Genomic DNA, 15,083 nt, shown 5'->3' on the forward strand with positions numbered 1-15,083 from the left:
CTGTGCTGGCTGGGCCTGGCTCTCATTCAGTCGGTGAGTGGGTGGATGGGAGGTAGACCCATGAGGAGGAAAGGGGAAAGGATGGAGGAGGGTGGAGAGGGTGAGCAACCCATAGGGGAAGGGGGGAGGGAGAGGGGGAGGGCTGGTGACTCATGGGGGGAGGAAGGGGGAGCCCTGATGACCCATGTGCAGAGGTCAGGATAGCACAGGTGACCTGTGGGGGAGGGGTGCTAGTGACTGATGTGCAGGGGGAGGGAGGAGGAGCACTGGCAACAGTAGGAAGGGTTGGCGAGCAAAGCTAGCAGGTGCAAAGCCCCTTGTAATGAGCATGAGAGCATAAGGACATAAGAAGATCTTGCTGGATCAGGCCAATGGCCCATCTAGTCCAGCTTACTGTTCTCACAGTGGCCAACCGGTTGCTCATGGGAAACCCGCAAGCAGGACCTGGGCGCAAAGAGCACTCTCCCCTCCTGCCGTTTCCAGCAAGTGGTATTTGGAAGCATATTGCCTCCAGCTATGGAGGCAGAGCATAGCCATCACGGCTAGTAGCCATTGATAGCCTTTTCCTTCATGACTGCAGCTGGAAGCAGCTGGAATAGAAGCATTTCAGGGAAAAGAGGAGCCAGATGGGCCTGGTCTCTCAGCCTGACCACAATGGGGCCGGTTGAGCAGCCCCATCTCTGCAGCCTGATAGAATGGCAGCTAACAGATTATTGGGTAGAAGCCCAACGGGGCTAGTCTCTCAGCAAAGCCAGTGAAGTTCCCACTTTCCCCTGATCCCTCTGCCACAGAATGTGTCTGAGGACATGCCGAGTGTTGTCCCCTCATCACTGCGTAGCTGCAGTCTCCCCCATCATTACACACTTAAGGCTGAACTACTCATTACATCAGTCACATATCTGTGCCTTCAAGTGCGAGGTTTCCCCCCATATATTTATTATTAATAATAATAACATATTAATTAATATTAATAACGTAACTACTGTATAAAATACATTATCTAGGTGATGTATCTCAAACAACTCCTTGGCAAGAGGCTTCAGCTGAGGGCATCAGTTCCACTGCCAAGCACACATAGAAAGCCATGAATTGTCTCTTCCCAAGCGATGGCAGCTGGCAAGGGAGCTGGAAGTGCAGTTTGCCAGCAAAAGGGATGAAAGGGTTAAGTGCTGCCTGAAAAAGCAAGGGCTGTGTACAAGGAGCCCTAACCCTTTTCAACCCAAGCATGGCTTTGGGGCATTTATCAATTTATGCACAATGCAGAGAGTGAGCCTTGTGTGAGACATTGTCTCATAGAGTGCAGTCTCCCAGCTGCCAGGATGTGAAGTTTGGATGAGTGACGTCTCGATCTGAATGAATATAATTGAAACTGCACATGCCCTGCCTCTGCTTTCAAATATTGACACACTTTCAGTGTGCACAGGGGAAGAATCCCGATATGCTTTTAACAAAAGCTCTGAATCTCTCTTCTAGATGCCATTCTGTTTGTGCAATCATTTGCTCAAGTGGTTAATAAAACACTGATTTATAAAAAAAAACCCAACAGTTTATTTCTCATGTTCCTTATCATCCAGCAGGGCCGTGCCTGGCAACCCACACTTACAATAAATAAATTTGTTCCAGTTTCTGCTACAAACTTTGGCTCATGCTAATCTCCCCAATGCCCGTCTCTTTCTAGGCCCTTGAGCATGCCAGCAAATTTGTTTTTCATGCAGCTAGCAAAGTTCTGAGCTCTTATCGTTTCTGCAAAGCCTTGCACATCTGGATGATTCTTAGAAGTCTGTCAGCAAATGCAAATCAAATTGAGGTGGGGGGGGAAGGAGCCATCTATAGTTTGTTCTGTACATGATCAAAGTCTGTGTCCCCAAAGGCTTCTCCTAAGGGACGCTGGAAATGGTCGTTTTTCAGAACTTCAGGCTGTGAGCACACTAATCGCCTACAGCAAAGTGTTTCCATTGGCCACACCTGGAGGGGAACAGGTTGATCTGCTGATCTGCTGCAGAATCTCTTTGAAGCTGATTTTCTTTTAAAAAAAAGCACTCAAGCTGCTCCCAGCAGGTTTTACAATAAAAGGGGTGGCATTTGACTAGCATTGTGTGCCCATTTTCAGAAAAAAAGAGGTGGAGACGCACTGGAACTGGCAGAACAGTGAGTGTGTCTTTACCCTCAGATACGACGCCCAGGAGCTGATCCACACTGTACTTCTTCAATGTGGATTCAAAAAGAAAATGAAAGAAGGAAGAAAAAGAACATAAAGAATTATGAAGAAACACTTAAGTTACTAAAGTCAGAATGTGTTATAACTCAAATGGGTTGAACAGCATGGCTGTAATTTTTTTTTAATATATATATATATATAATGTGTTAAAAATAACACTTGAAAATGTGTATTTGAAATACAATATAAAGCAGTAGTATAAAAGCATATAAAAACAAATAAAGGCAGGGAATCTGAGAATTCATACAGATAAATGTGATTGCATTGCTGAAGTGCCAGTAAGCAAGGAATAAAAATATAAGTATAGAGATAGGAAATGCAATTTAAAAAAAAAGAAAAAAGCCCAGCTGGCACTGAGTGCAAAACTCTTCCTAGCCTCTTCCACTATATGGCTACAGGAATATAAGATATGGATAGCTAGCACTAGTACAAAGTTAAGAGAAAGAAGCATTTTCCCCTTGTGATGGTGCAACTGGGAAATCACTAACGATTGCTGTCTAACAGCAACAAAAGCAGGGGGTAGAGAAGGAGGAGAAATTCAATCCAGCGTGCATTTAAAGCTGAATCTGTATAATTTGCATTTTCTGAAATAATATGAAAACTGAAACACAGCCATCCTTTGAAATTTGCACTTATCCAAAATTTGCGATGCAGTTCTCTAACCAAACAACATTTACCAAAATGCATATGTTGGGGGGAAGTACACATAAAATATTCATGAAAATAACACACAATATTAGGAGAAAGTGGTTGAAAAAATTATACATTAGTCAAAACTGCATAGAAAAAGGAGAAATTTTTAAATCTTAAATTTGGTTCTCCACATTTCTGCAGCAATTTGCAAATTTGCTAAAATGCTGAATAATTTTCAAGAGGATTTTTTTTAAAAAAAAATGCAGATTGCTGCAGAAATGTGGAGAACCAAATTTAAGTTTACGAAAATGAGAAACTGAGAGAACCAAACCTGACAGATCATTCCAACCCTAATGCACACACAGAGACACAGTAGACAGTGAACAAGGAGTCTTAGAATCATAGAATAGTAGAGTTGGAAGGGGCCTATAAGGTCATCAAGTCCAACCCCCTGCTCAGTGCAGGAATGTGTGCAGTAAGTGTGTAGTAGTGAGTAAGGAGTGAGCCAGCTCCAGAGGTTCTGGTGGCAAGCCCTGACATTTTGAAAGGCAGGTTTTAAATAATATTTTTCTTTACACTTGTCCAGACATCACATTTGCACATACCAGAATATGTTATTGTCATGCATTGCACACTACAAATTATAAAATGCTGCAAAAGATGAGAATAACCCCTGCCCACAAGTACCGAGGAAATCTATCTCCCAAATAAGGCAGACAGACCCCAAATGGATATAGATCTGGAAGGTAAAATTGCATATTAGGAGCATAACAGTGCAATTCTAGCCTTGCAGACAATAGTTTACAAAATCCCCATTTGATGTGAATAGTATTTTATTTCCTAGTATCCACTAACATTTCAGGAAAGATTTTTGTGGTCCTCTGAGGGAAGAAGACGGGCCGTCAGTGGCGCAGTGGAATGTCAGCTTATGCCAAGTCAGGTTGGTCATGCAGAACTGCTGAGTCCCAAATTGCTTTCTGACTGCTTTGCTGCACTCCTGTCAGACTGACTGGCTCTTTCGAGAATGACGGGCCCCACAGATGTGACCTGAGCAAAACTCAAGAACCGAAGTGACAGTGATACTGAAGTGAAATGCTTATATATACCATCCAAATGTAGTTGTGGTGTGTGTCCCTCCCCAGCTGGGAAAAATACTTTTGAGATAAGTGCAGAATATTCTAGAAAATAGAAGTAGAACTGTCCACGTTGGTGGCATAGAAAGCCGCCATCCATCTAGCTCAGTATTGTCTGCATTGATTGGCAGCAGCTCTTCAGCATTACAGAGAGGCGACATTCCCAACCCTCCCTGGAGAACCCAGGAATTGAACCCAAACTATTCTGCAGGCAAAGTTCTTCCAATGAGCTACAGCCCTCTCCCTCACCATATGATCACTAGCACTCACTACCTCCATTGAGTAGTATGCTTGTCATTTTTCTTGGGGTGTCACACCAAGAAAATACAACAGAAACTTCTGCAGTGCAACAGAAAACAAAAAGGGAAAGGAAAATAAAAATAAATAATACCACCACCATGCCCCCAGGGATGGAAGGATCATTGCTTGGTTGGAGAACTACATCGCAACTTTCGGATAAGTGCTAATTTTGATGGATGAATGGCTTTTGGTTCTCATATTGTTTCAGAAACTGCAGACAAAAATGGGAAGGTCTGTGTTTTAATCTTTAAATTAAGCCACAGGTCCTCACTTTCCAGGGGCATCTCTTTGTCCCTATTGCATGTGTAGTAGGACCAAGGTGGAAGATCTTCTTCCAGGCATGGCCAGCAGCTCACTGACTGTGCACACTTCCTGGCCTCCCTCTATCCCAGGCTCTGCCCCAGGAGCCAATTGGCTCAGCCATGTGTTTTCTGGGAGTGGGACCTTAGAATGGACTTGGTCTGCTCATAGATCATAGATCACTGATCTACAGTTTTGGCTTTGCCATTGCAACTTCTCTACTTAGCCACCTCTGCTTTTAGTTCTTGTCACTTTCACACGTGTTCACATATGGCCATTTATGTTCATTCCATCCCCAGGTTAATCTGTGATTTTTAAAATAAAAAAACCACATGAACATTTGGATTTAAATATATATTTTTGAACATCTTGTCTCACAAGATGCACATTTCTAAAAGTGGTTTATCTGAAAAATATATTTTAAAATGTATTTTGATACTTTTTTTTGAGCAGAGAACTGTTATCATAACATTTGGAACTACATTCTGATCTGCACATTAATCCAGGTGAGCATTGGTTCAGTTCCTACTGAAATTTGTAAATCTACCACTTATACAGAATAGACCTGATTCCTTTGTATCCCTGGGTTGGAAACGCCGAAGGTGGTCTCATTTATTAGTTCAAGAGGTTGACACAATTCTAAACTCCCCTCAGCTATTGGATCTTCGCCAAAAAGCTACCATGTCGCCAAACAAATTTAGAAAAACATTTGAACAGATACTTAAACATCTCCATCCAACTGTTACAAATTCGAAGGCTTTCCCAACCAATACACAGGCTGGTAGTAAACCATGGTTTGACAAGTTTTGTATGGCCAAAAAGAAACAAATTTGCTATCAAACACGTTTCACCAGGCTACATTACTCGGAAACAGCCATAACAAAACTCGTTAAACTCAATAAGGAATATAACAATTTACTAAAGTATAAAAAATCCACCTATACTACTTCGTTTTGGCAACGACTTGGCTGGGCTGCCCTCCAAGACAACCAGGGGGATTTCTGGAGATTGGCCCATAATTCTCTATCCAATAGACCTTCTATTTCAATTTCTCCGATTCTCCCTGAAACTTGGATATTACATTTCAAATCCATTTTTGGTGATTTTTCTCCCCCCCTTCAGGGTTCACCAACCCTCCCTGCTGATTCCCCACAATGGCCCCCTGTAACAGGTCCAGATATTGATAATTTAATTGCAATATTACGTACGGGGAAAGCCCCAGGCCAAGACATGATACCAGCAGACCTATATAAATCTTTCCCTTCATGGTGGTGTCCCATTTTTGCAGCCTTATTTACAAGAATTAATGAAACGGGTTCCATTCCCTTGAGCTGGAAAACGAGCATAGTAATCCCCATTTTTAAAAAAGGACACCCTACTATCCCGTCCAATTATAGACCCATAAGCCTCATGGACGTTGCGTCAAAGCTCTACGGACGCTACCTCTTAAATAGACTCCTTGATTGGGACAAGAAATATACCATTATTTCTGATGCCCAGGCAGGATTTAGGGAAGGTGCCTCTGTGACGCTTCCTTCCCTGGCTCTCCCTGTCAGGTTCCTACCTGCACGTGGCTACTGCCTGTCACTAGGCACCACCAGGGACTCCACCAGTCCGGACCACACTCTCTTATGGTTTACCTATCCGCCCTAGCACAGATCTCAACAGATCCCCCTGCTAGGCAACCACCAGTAACGTCCCAATACTAGTATTCCCAGAGACTCTGAATACTGGTATTGTTATTCTCTTCACCGCTGCCACCATTTGTTACAGTTCCCCTTCAGCCTTGGTCATTACCTTACCCTCCCTTCTGGTCTGTGAAACCCCAGCCAAGGATCAGGCCTTTGGTAAACCAAATTAAGTATTTATTACAGATAACAAAGCTAACAAGATTAACAAGATTTCTTCTTAAGGCACATAAGCATATGGTTTTACTCAATACTAATCCGAACTCCACCTCCCTCCTGGTAAACAACTCTCTAAACCCCACCAAGCAATCCACTCTTTCTCTTCTCTCCCCAGATTCCACAATTCACCACCTCACATTCACCCAGATTTACCTGTCATCCTTTCATTTATACTGTCAGCCATTTTAAACATTCAGCCAATCATCAAGCATTCTATTGCCCATTCACTCCCCCTCCTCTTTCACTACTTACCATGTATACTCTAAACAACCAGCACTTACCATATATACACTAATATATAGGAACATCACATTTCCCCCCCCTTAAACAACGGCAGAGTATTATTCCTGTTCCAGGATTTATACGTCGCGTTAACAAATAAAAGTCTCTATGGGGAAAATGTCTTTCTTTGTTCCTCTGTCTGGTCACGTCACTGCAGTCCCAGCCACTTGCCTGGAAAGTCCATCGGCCAGTACATTGTCCTTGCCTTTGATGAACTGGAAGTCCAATTGATAGTTCTGTAGGGCCCAGGACCACCTCTGCAGCATAGTGTTATGGTTCTTCATAGTCTGCAACCATAACAAGGCCCGATGATCCGTAGTCACTGTGAATCTTCGTCCCCACACGTATGGGCGCAACTTGTTCAGTCCCCACACGACCGCTAGGCACTCCTTCTGGACCGACGAATAGTTTTTCTCCCTCGGCGTCAGCTTGCGACTCAGGTACGCCACTGGATGTCTGGTGCCTTCTCTCTCCTGTAGCAAGACGACTCCCAGCGCCAGGTCCGACGCATCTGTAGCCACGATGAATGGTTTCTCATAGTCTGGTGCTATTAATATGGGTCCTTGGCACAAGGCTTGCTTCAGTAGATCAAAAGCCTTCTGACATTCATCCGTCCATACCACACGCTCAGAACACTTCTTCTTTGTTAATTCATGCAAGGGGGTTGCTATTTCCCCAAAATTTCTCACAAACTTCCTATAAAATCCAGCCACACCCAGAAATGCCCTTACTTGTTTTTTGGTTAAGGGGATCTGCCACACTTGTATTGCCTCCACCTTGCTCCATAAGGGGGTGATTTTTCCACTCCCCACCTTATGTCCTAAATAGATTACTTCCTTTAGTCCAAACTGGCATTTCTTAGCTTTTATTGTGAGGCCTGCTTTTCTTAAGGCCTCCAATACTGTTGTCAGGTGTTGGACATGCTCAGGCACCGACTTGCTAAAAATGGCCACGTCATCGATATAGGCCACCGCAAAATCTGACATGCCTCGCAACACAGTATTGATTAGCCTCTGAAATGAACTTGGTGAGTTCCTTAGTCCCATGGGTAAGGTCACAAACTCATATAACCCATCTGGTGTACTGAAGGCAGTTTTGGCTCTGGATTGCTCGTCTAGTTCCATTTGCTGCAGAGATCTAGTGTAGAGATAATGGTTGCTGCCCCCAATAACTCTAACATTGTGTCTACCCTAGGCATAGGATACGCATCTGGGACAGTAATTTTATTGATTAGCCGATAATCAATGCAAAACCTTGTCGTTCCATCTTTTTTCGGAACCAGGACAATACTTGAGGCCCAAGGACTGATGGATTCCCTGATCACTCCTAATTCCAGCATATCTTCCACCTCCTTTTTGATCTCATTCAAAACTTTCCCATTCACACGGTACGGAACAGATCTGATTGGGGCATGATCTCCAGTATCAATGGAATGTATAACTATACTGGTTCGGCCAGGTTTGTTGCTAAAGAGATTCCTATAGGTTTTCAAAACTCTCAGAATCTCTTCTTTTACTTCCTCCTTCACCTCCTCTGACCATTCCACTTGATCTACCCCTCCTTTGTCTTTGCTTTCCTGTACCAAATCTGGAAGTTCAAGCCCACTTCCCTCAGGGAATAAGGTAACTTGCAACACCTTTGCATCTCTGGTATGGTAAGGCTTTAACATATTTACATGAACCACTTTGCTTTTGTTTAATTGGTCTGTGGTGATTACATACGTCACTGTGTCAAGCCTTTCTCTGATGGTATATGGTCCTTCCCAGTTAGCCTGTAATTTGTCATCTTTCCTGGGTATGAACGCCATAACCATATCTCCCACATCATACACACGTTCTCTGGCTGTTCTGTCACACCAGTAACTTTGCTTCTCCTGTGCATGACTCAAATTCTCTTTCACTACTTCCATCATTGATGTTAATTTATTGCGGAATTCCAATACAAAATCTACTACAGATGTTTTGTACTCTCCCAGGGTTCCTTCCCATGAATTTTTTAGCAGTTCCAAAGGTCCCCTCACTTTTCTAGTGAACATGAGTTCAAAGGGTGAGAAGCCTGTTGACTCCTGAGGGACTTCTCTGTATGCAAATAAGAAGCATCCCAAACGTTCATCCCAGTCTTGTGGGTGATCTTGAACATAGCTTCTTATCATGCCCTTCAAAACTCCATTGAATCTCTCAGTTAGCCCATTAGTGGCGGGATGGTAAGTAGTGGTCTTTAGATGTTTTAGACCACAACATTTCCACATACATTGCATCACTTCTCCCATGAATACACTGCCTTGATCCGTCAGCACTTCATGAGGGAAACCCAGCCTCATAAAGATTTTTAATAAAGCCTCTGCCACTACAGGGGCTTCTACAGATCTCAGTGCTTCTGCGTCTGGGTACCTGGTGGCAAAATCCACCACCACCACTAGATATTTCTTGCCATGCCTTGTGGGTTTGGAAAAAGGGCCCACCAAATCTATTCCCACTCTATAAAAGGGTTGTCCAATTATAGGAAGGGGCTTTAAGGGTGCCTTGGTCTTTACTCCACTCTTTCCCACCTTTTGGCATATTCCACAAGATAGACAATGTTGTTTTACATCCTTGGAGATACTTGATCAATAATAATGTGCAGCCAATCTCCTCTTGGTCTTTTTTATTCCCAGATGTCCTGCACATGGGACATCGTGGGCTACCTCTAGCAATCTGGTTCTGTATTTGCTAGGTACTATCAATTGCTTCACTGGTTCACATTCATCCTTTCTTTCAGCAGGCATCCACAGTCTATATAAAATCCCATTCTCACACACAACTTGATTCCTCAGTTTGTCAGTGAAAGGAATCTGTTGGGTCAGAGCCTGTTCCTTTATCTGCTTCAGACTTATATCTTGATGCAGCTCTTCCCTGAATTGCTCTGCTTCTTCCCCAGAGACCACTTGATACATTTTGTCTCCTTCAGCAGGCCTGCTAGTGGTTGCTATGGTGACCTGAGGCTGGTTAACAGATTCCACCCTGTTTGTTTCAGCCCCCCTTAATATGGCTTCTTTTTCTCTGCCAAGTTGCTGTCTGGTCACTACATAGATCTTTCCTTGGGTGCCCATTACATCCCTTCCCAGTATTACTGGTTCTTGTTGCTGGGCATTAATGCCTACTTTATATCGGCCCTCTCGGCCTCTCCAAGTCATTTCCACCAGGGCCACAGGCAAACTTTCTGGTTGACCCCTCACTCCTTGGATAGTCACAGTTTCCTGAGGTAATATTACCTCAGATTTTATTAAATCTGGCCTCAGTAATGTCTGAGCGGCAGCAGTATCAAGCAATGCCCAATAATTTGCCCCTTGTACACTCACTTCCTCTCTCAGACTTGAATCAAGGTCTGTTACTTCTGTCCAGTTTATCTGGCAAAACTGAACCTTTTTCGCTGTTTCTAAAGCCTTGGGCTCTGTTTTCACTGCCCTTGTCTGAGCAGGATTACTAATGGGGTTGGCAACCTCACATTGAAAACGTAGGTGCCCTGGTCTACCACATTTGTAGCATAATTTCTCCTCACTTTTAGGGTACACAGATCCACTCTGGGGTGTCCTGTGCCCTTCAGATTTTAATGGAGGACTCACTCGCTGTGGTACCACATCCCTTCTGCCAGCACTATATGGTCTGGGTTTAAACTCTCTTGATGTTTTCCCCACCCAGCCAGTTCTATTGGAGGCGAAGTGATCCGCCATCTCTGCGGCCTCCTGCACCGATGTAGGGGAACGGTCTTTGACCAGGAGCCTTGTTTCTGGTGGTAACTGATGGTATAATTGATCCAATATCATGAGGTTTTTCACCTCCTCCACAGACTGAGCTTTGGCACTACTCATCCACTTAGCAAATATATCCATCAACTTTGCTCCCAGTTCCACAAAAGACCTCCCTGTCTGTATCTGGCCGTTTCTGAAAAGCTTTCTAAAATAATCAGGCCCCAGTCTGAATCTTTTAAACACTGCTTCTTTGAATTCAGCATAGGTGACGGGCTTGTCTGAGGGGAAATATTGGTATACCCCAGCCAATTCCCCTTTAATCAGGTTTGATAAATACTGCATGTATTTATCTTCAGGTAGCCCCCACAACTGAGCTGCTTTTTCAAAGGTACTGAGGTAAATTTGACGATCTTGACCAGGCTCATAGACAGCAAAGTCCTTTGGAGTAATTTTTATTCTTGCTCCATCTCCGTCCTTTCTTGTTTCATCAGAATGAAACTTCTCTCTTTCAAATTTTAACTTTTCTACTTGTAATTCAGCATCCACTGCTCGTTGTTTCTCCCTCTCCTCAAACCCCATTCTCATTTTCTCAGCTTCCATCCTCAATCTCTCAGCTTCCAACTCTCACTGTTTATCTTTTTCCTCAGCCTCCATCCTCAATCTCTCAGCTTCCAACTCTCTCTGCTTGTCTTTTTCCTCAGCCTCCATCCTCAATCTCTCAGCTTCCAACTCTCTCTGTTTTTCCTTCTCTGCACCTTCCATCCTCAACTTCTCTCTCAAGTACTCTATATAAGCGGGATTGCTTAAATATCCTTCTGGGGTCTCTTCTCTGACAGGTTGTTTTTGCTGGGCAGTTGCAAATCCTATAAGTGCTACCCTCAATTCATCTACCCCTTTACCCTCATGAGGTAAATTGAATGTTATGCACTTCTCCACCAACTCCTCTCTTTTCATTTTTATGTATTCAGCCATGGTGTTTGAGTTCACTCACTCTTTGCCACACACTCTTTCCCAGTCACTCTCACAAGTAATCTTGTTTTGTTATTTCTGTTTGCCACACCACTGTTAGGGATTATCTAGTATTCGTATCTGGATTCTCTGTTGTTCGTATCCCACCGCTACTGCCACCACTTGTGATGCTTCCTTCCCTGGCTCTCCCTGTCAGGTTCCTACCTGCACGTGGCTACTGCCTGTCACTAGGCACCACCAGGGACTCCACCAGTCCGGACCGCTCTCTCTTATGGTTTACCTATCCGCCCTAGCACAGATCTCAACAGATCCCCCTGCTAGGCAACCACCAGTAACGTCCCAATACTAGTATTCCCAGAGACTCTGAATACTGGTATTGTTATTCTCTTCACCGCTGCCACCATTTGTTACAGTTCCCCTTCAGCCTTGGTCATTACCTTACCCTCCCTTCTGGTCTGTGAAACCCCAGCCAAGGATCAGGCCTTTGGTAAACCAAATTAAGTATTTATTACAGATAACAAAGCTAACAAGATTAACAAGATTTCTTCTTAAGGCACATAAGCATATGGTTTTACTCAATACTAATCCGAACTCCACCTCCCTCCTGGTAAACAACTCTCTAAACCCCACCAAGCAATCCACTCTTTCTCTTCTCCCCCCAGATTCCACAATTCACCACCTCACATTCACCCAGATTTACCTGTCATCCTTTCATTTATACTGTCAGCCATTTTAAACATTCAGCCAATCATCAAGCATTCTATTGCCCATTCACTCCCCTCCTCTTTCACTACTTACCATGTATACTCTAAACAACCAGCACTTACCATATATACACTAATATATAGGAACATCACAGCCTCTACGATTGATCAACTGTTTATTTTACAGCATCTAATCCAGAGCTTGGAAAAGTTACTTTTTTGAACTACAACTCCCATCAGCCCTAGGCAACATGGCCACTGGATTAGGTTGATGGGAGCTGTAGTTCAAAAAAGTAACTTTTCCAAGCTCTGATCTAATCATGAAAACAAAAAAGACACCATCCCATTCTCTTTATCTAGCGTTCATTGATTTTGCGGCCGCCTTTGACTCCATCAATCGTCATCTCCTTTGGAGTAAACTAGACAAAGCTGGCATAGATAAAAGACTTCTTTGGTTATTACAAACCTTACACCATGACAATGTTATAAGAATTCGCCTGGGTCTCAATGGTTTCCTATCCCAAGAAATTCCAATGAGAAATGCAGTCAAACAGGGATGTATATTGGCCCCTTTCCTGTTTAACTTTTTTATTAATGATATTGTTTTAGAAATGACTTCCTCTACGTTCTTTCCACCTTCAATCAAAGAGAGGAAAATCCCTGTATTGCTCTATGCCGATGATCTACTCTTGCTTTCACAAAACAAGATCGGTCTAAAACGAATGCTATTGCATCTCCAAAATTATTGTGATTCCCAATTGTTACAAATTAATTATATAAAATCTAAAATAATGATCTGTGGAAAACACAGTAAAGCAAAATCCATCTGGCGTTTAAACGGCCACACTATAGAACAGGTTCATACTTTTAAATATTTGGGACTCCTTATCAATAATAAATTGTCGTGGTCACACCAATTGGCTCATATCAAATTCCAGGCGAGCAGGGCCCTCGGTATATTGAAGAAATTCTTTTATTCTAAGGGAGGCCAACTCATAAGACCCATGTCCAAGCTTTATTCAACAAAATTACTCTCGTTAATTATGTATGGGTGCGAGATTTGGGGTCGTTCGTTGCGGCTTGCCCTTGAACCAATTCAAAACACTTTCTTTAAACAAATTATGGGTCTACCCAAGGGCACCCCGGCTGCTCTCCTGAGAGCTGAACTCAATCTTCCCTCTTTAACGGCTAGGATAGACCTAGCCTTTTTTCGACTATGGAAGAAACTCTCAGATACTGATTCATCCTCACTGGCCAAACTATGCTGGCAGGAGCAGTTGGATAAGGGGGGCTGGGCAGGGAATTTCCGTTCTTGGTATTCAATATTTGCTAACCCCTACCCACCTACTTAATCTTAATTCGAAGTCTCTCCGAAATCAGATCTTTGAGTTTGATGCACACCAAGATAGGGCAGTGATTGCCAACTCACAATTTTCCAAATGGTATTCCCACATTAACTCCACCCGAATGTGGCCTCACTATTTGGATATCTTGACAAGGGCTCCCCTTCGGAGAGCCTACACCGAGTTGCGATTCCAGGTGATGCCATCGATGTTCCTACAAGTTAGATACCTTGGCATCCCCTACGCTAAAAGGCTATGTATAGCCGGCTGTAATGTACCAGAAGATTTGACACATTACATACTTGATTGTCCTCTGTTTTCTCTACCAAGATCTAAATTCCTACTTCCAATAATTCATGCAAATCAAGACAATAACAGGTTTCAGATTGTGATTTTTTTATTGTCCTCCATCCAACCTCACATAATAATTGCCACTGCTAATTTTGCTTTGGCAGCAAAAAAGCTTAGAGCTATATATGTCATGAATAGTGGTTGTAAATGACATTTCACAGCTCGTGTTTTTATTTTGAATGTTTTAAATATAATTGTATCTTTGTGTTTGTAATCCTGTTGTAATAGCCAATGGCTGTATACAATTATTATTAATAAAGGTATTGCTTACTGAAATTTGTAAAGAACGAATTCCTCAAGTGTCCCTAATATATAGCAGTTGTGATGTTAATGAAAGAGCCTCCACTAGTTACAGTGTCTGACTCTTGTTTTATGAAAGCGAGTTAGTTCAATCGAATTAAAAGGAGGCTCCAATAAACATCCAAATTTCACAAAAAAAGACAATGTAATTTATTAATAATCAGTAAATTTCAACTAAAAATGATTATAATTGAACGAATGTGATACATTTAAAGATGATTTTCATATTTATTTCATTATCAAAAAATCTGCTGAAAATGTTTCTATGCTGCCAGGTTTATGCTGACAATTGAGAAAATACCTTTCTGCAATTGTTAGTCAGTGATGTCTGATTTTAAATTTTTACATGGTTATATTGTGTGTGTCTATATGACTGTTGTAAACTGCTTTGATTTTATTTTATGAATAGCGATACATAATTTTTTTATAAATAAACAAATAAAAATTACCTATATGGGATTAATAAAACTATTATTCACTGTTTATAATAGTTTTATTAATTACATAAAGGCAATTTTGATTTTTGATAATAAACATGAAAATTATTGATTATCCTGGCCTTACGATCTCAGACTTAGCTGAAGAGGCAGCTTGGCCTCTTATCTCCACCCAGTGCAGATGAGCTCCACTCCCTGGCTCCACCTCCTAGGGACTGAAGGACCTGTAAATTTGGGTTCTCTTTGCTTCTCATTTTTCCAGTCTTAAATTCAATTATCCACATTTCTGCAGCAATTTGTGTTTTTTAAAAAATTCTCATGAAAATTCATCAGCATCGTAGTGCGTATTTCTCCTAATAAACACATTTATATGCAGTTTTGACTAAGGTACACATCTTTGCAAGCAATTTCTCCTAATATAATGCATTTTTGTGTGCTCTTTTCACTAATATTTTTATGCACATTTCCCCCTAATATAT

This window comes from Rhineura floridana, chromosome 4 (assembly GCF_030035675.1).
Source record: "Rhineura floridana isolate rRhiFlo1 chromosome 4, rRhiFlo1.hap2, whole genome shotgun sequence".
Lineage (NCBI taxonomy): Eukaryota > Metazoa > Chordata > Lepidosauria > Squamata > Rhineuridae > Rhineura > Rhineura floridana.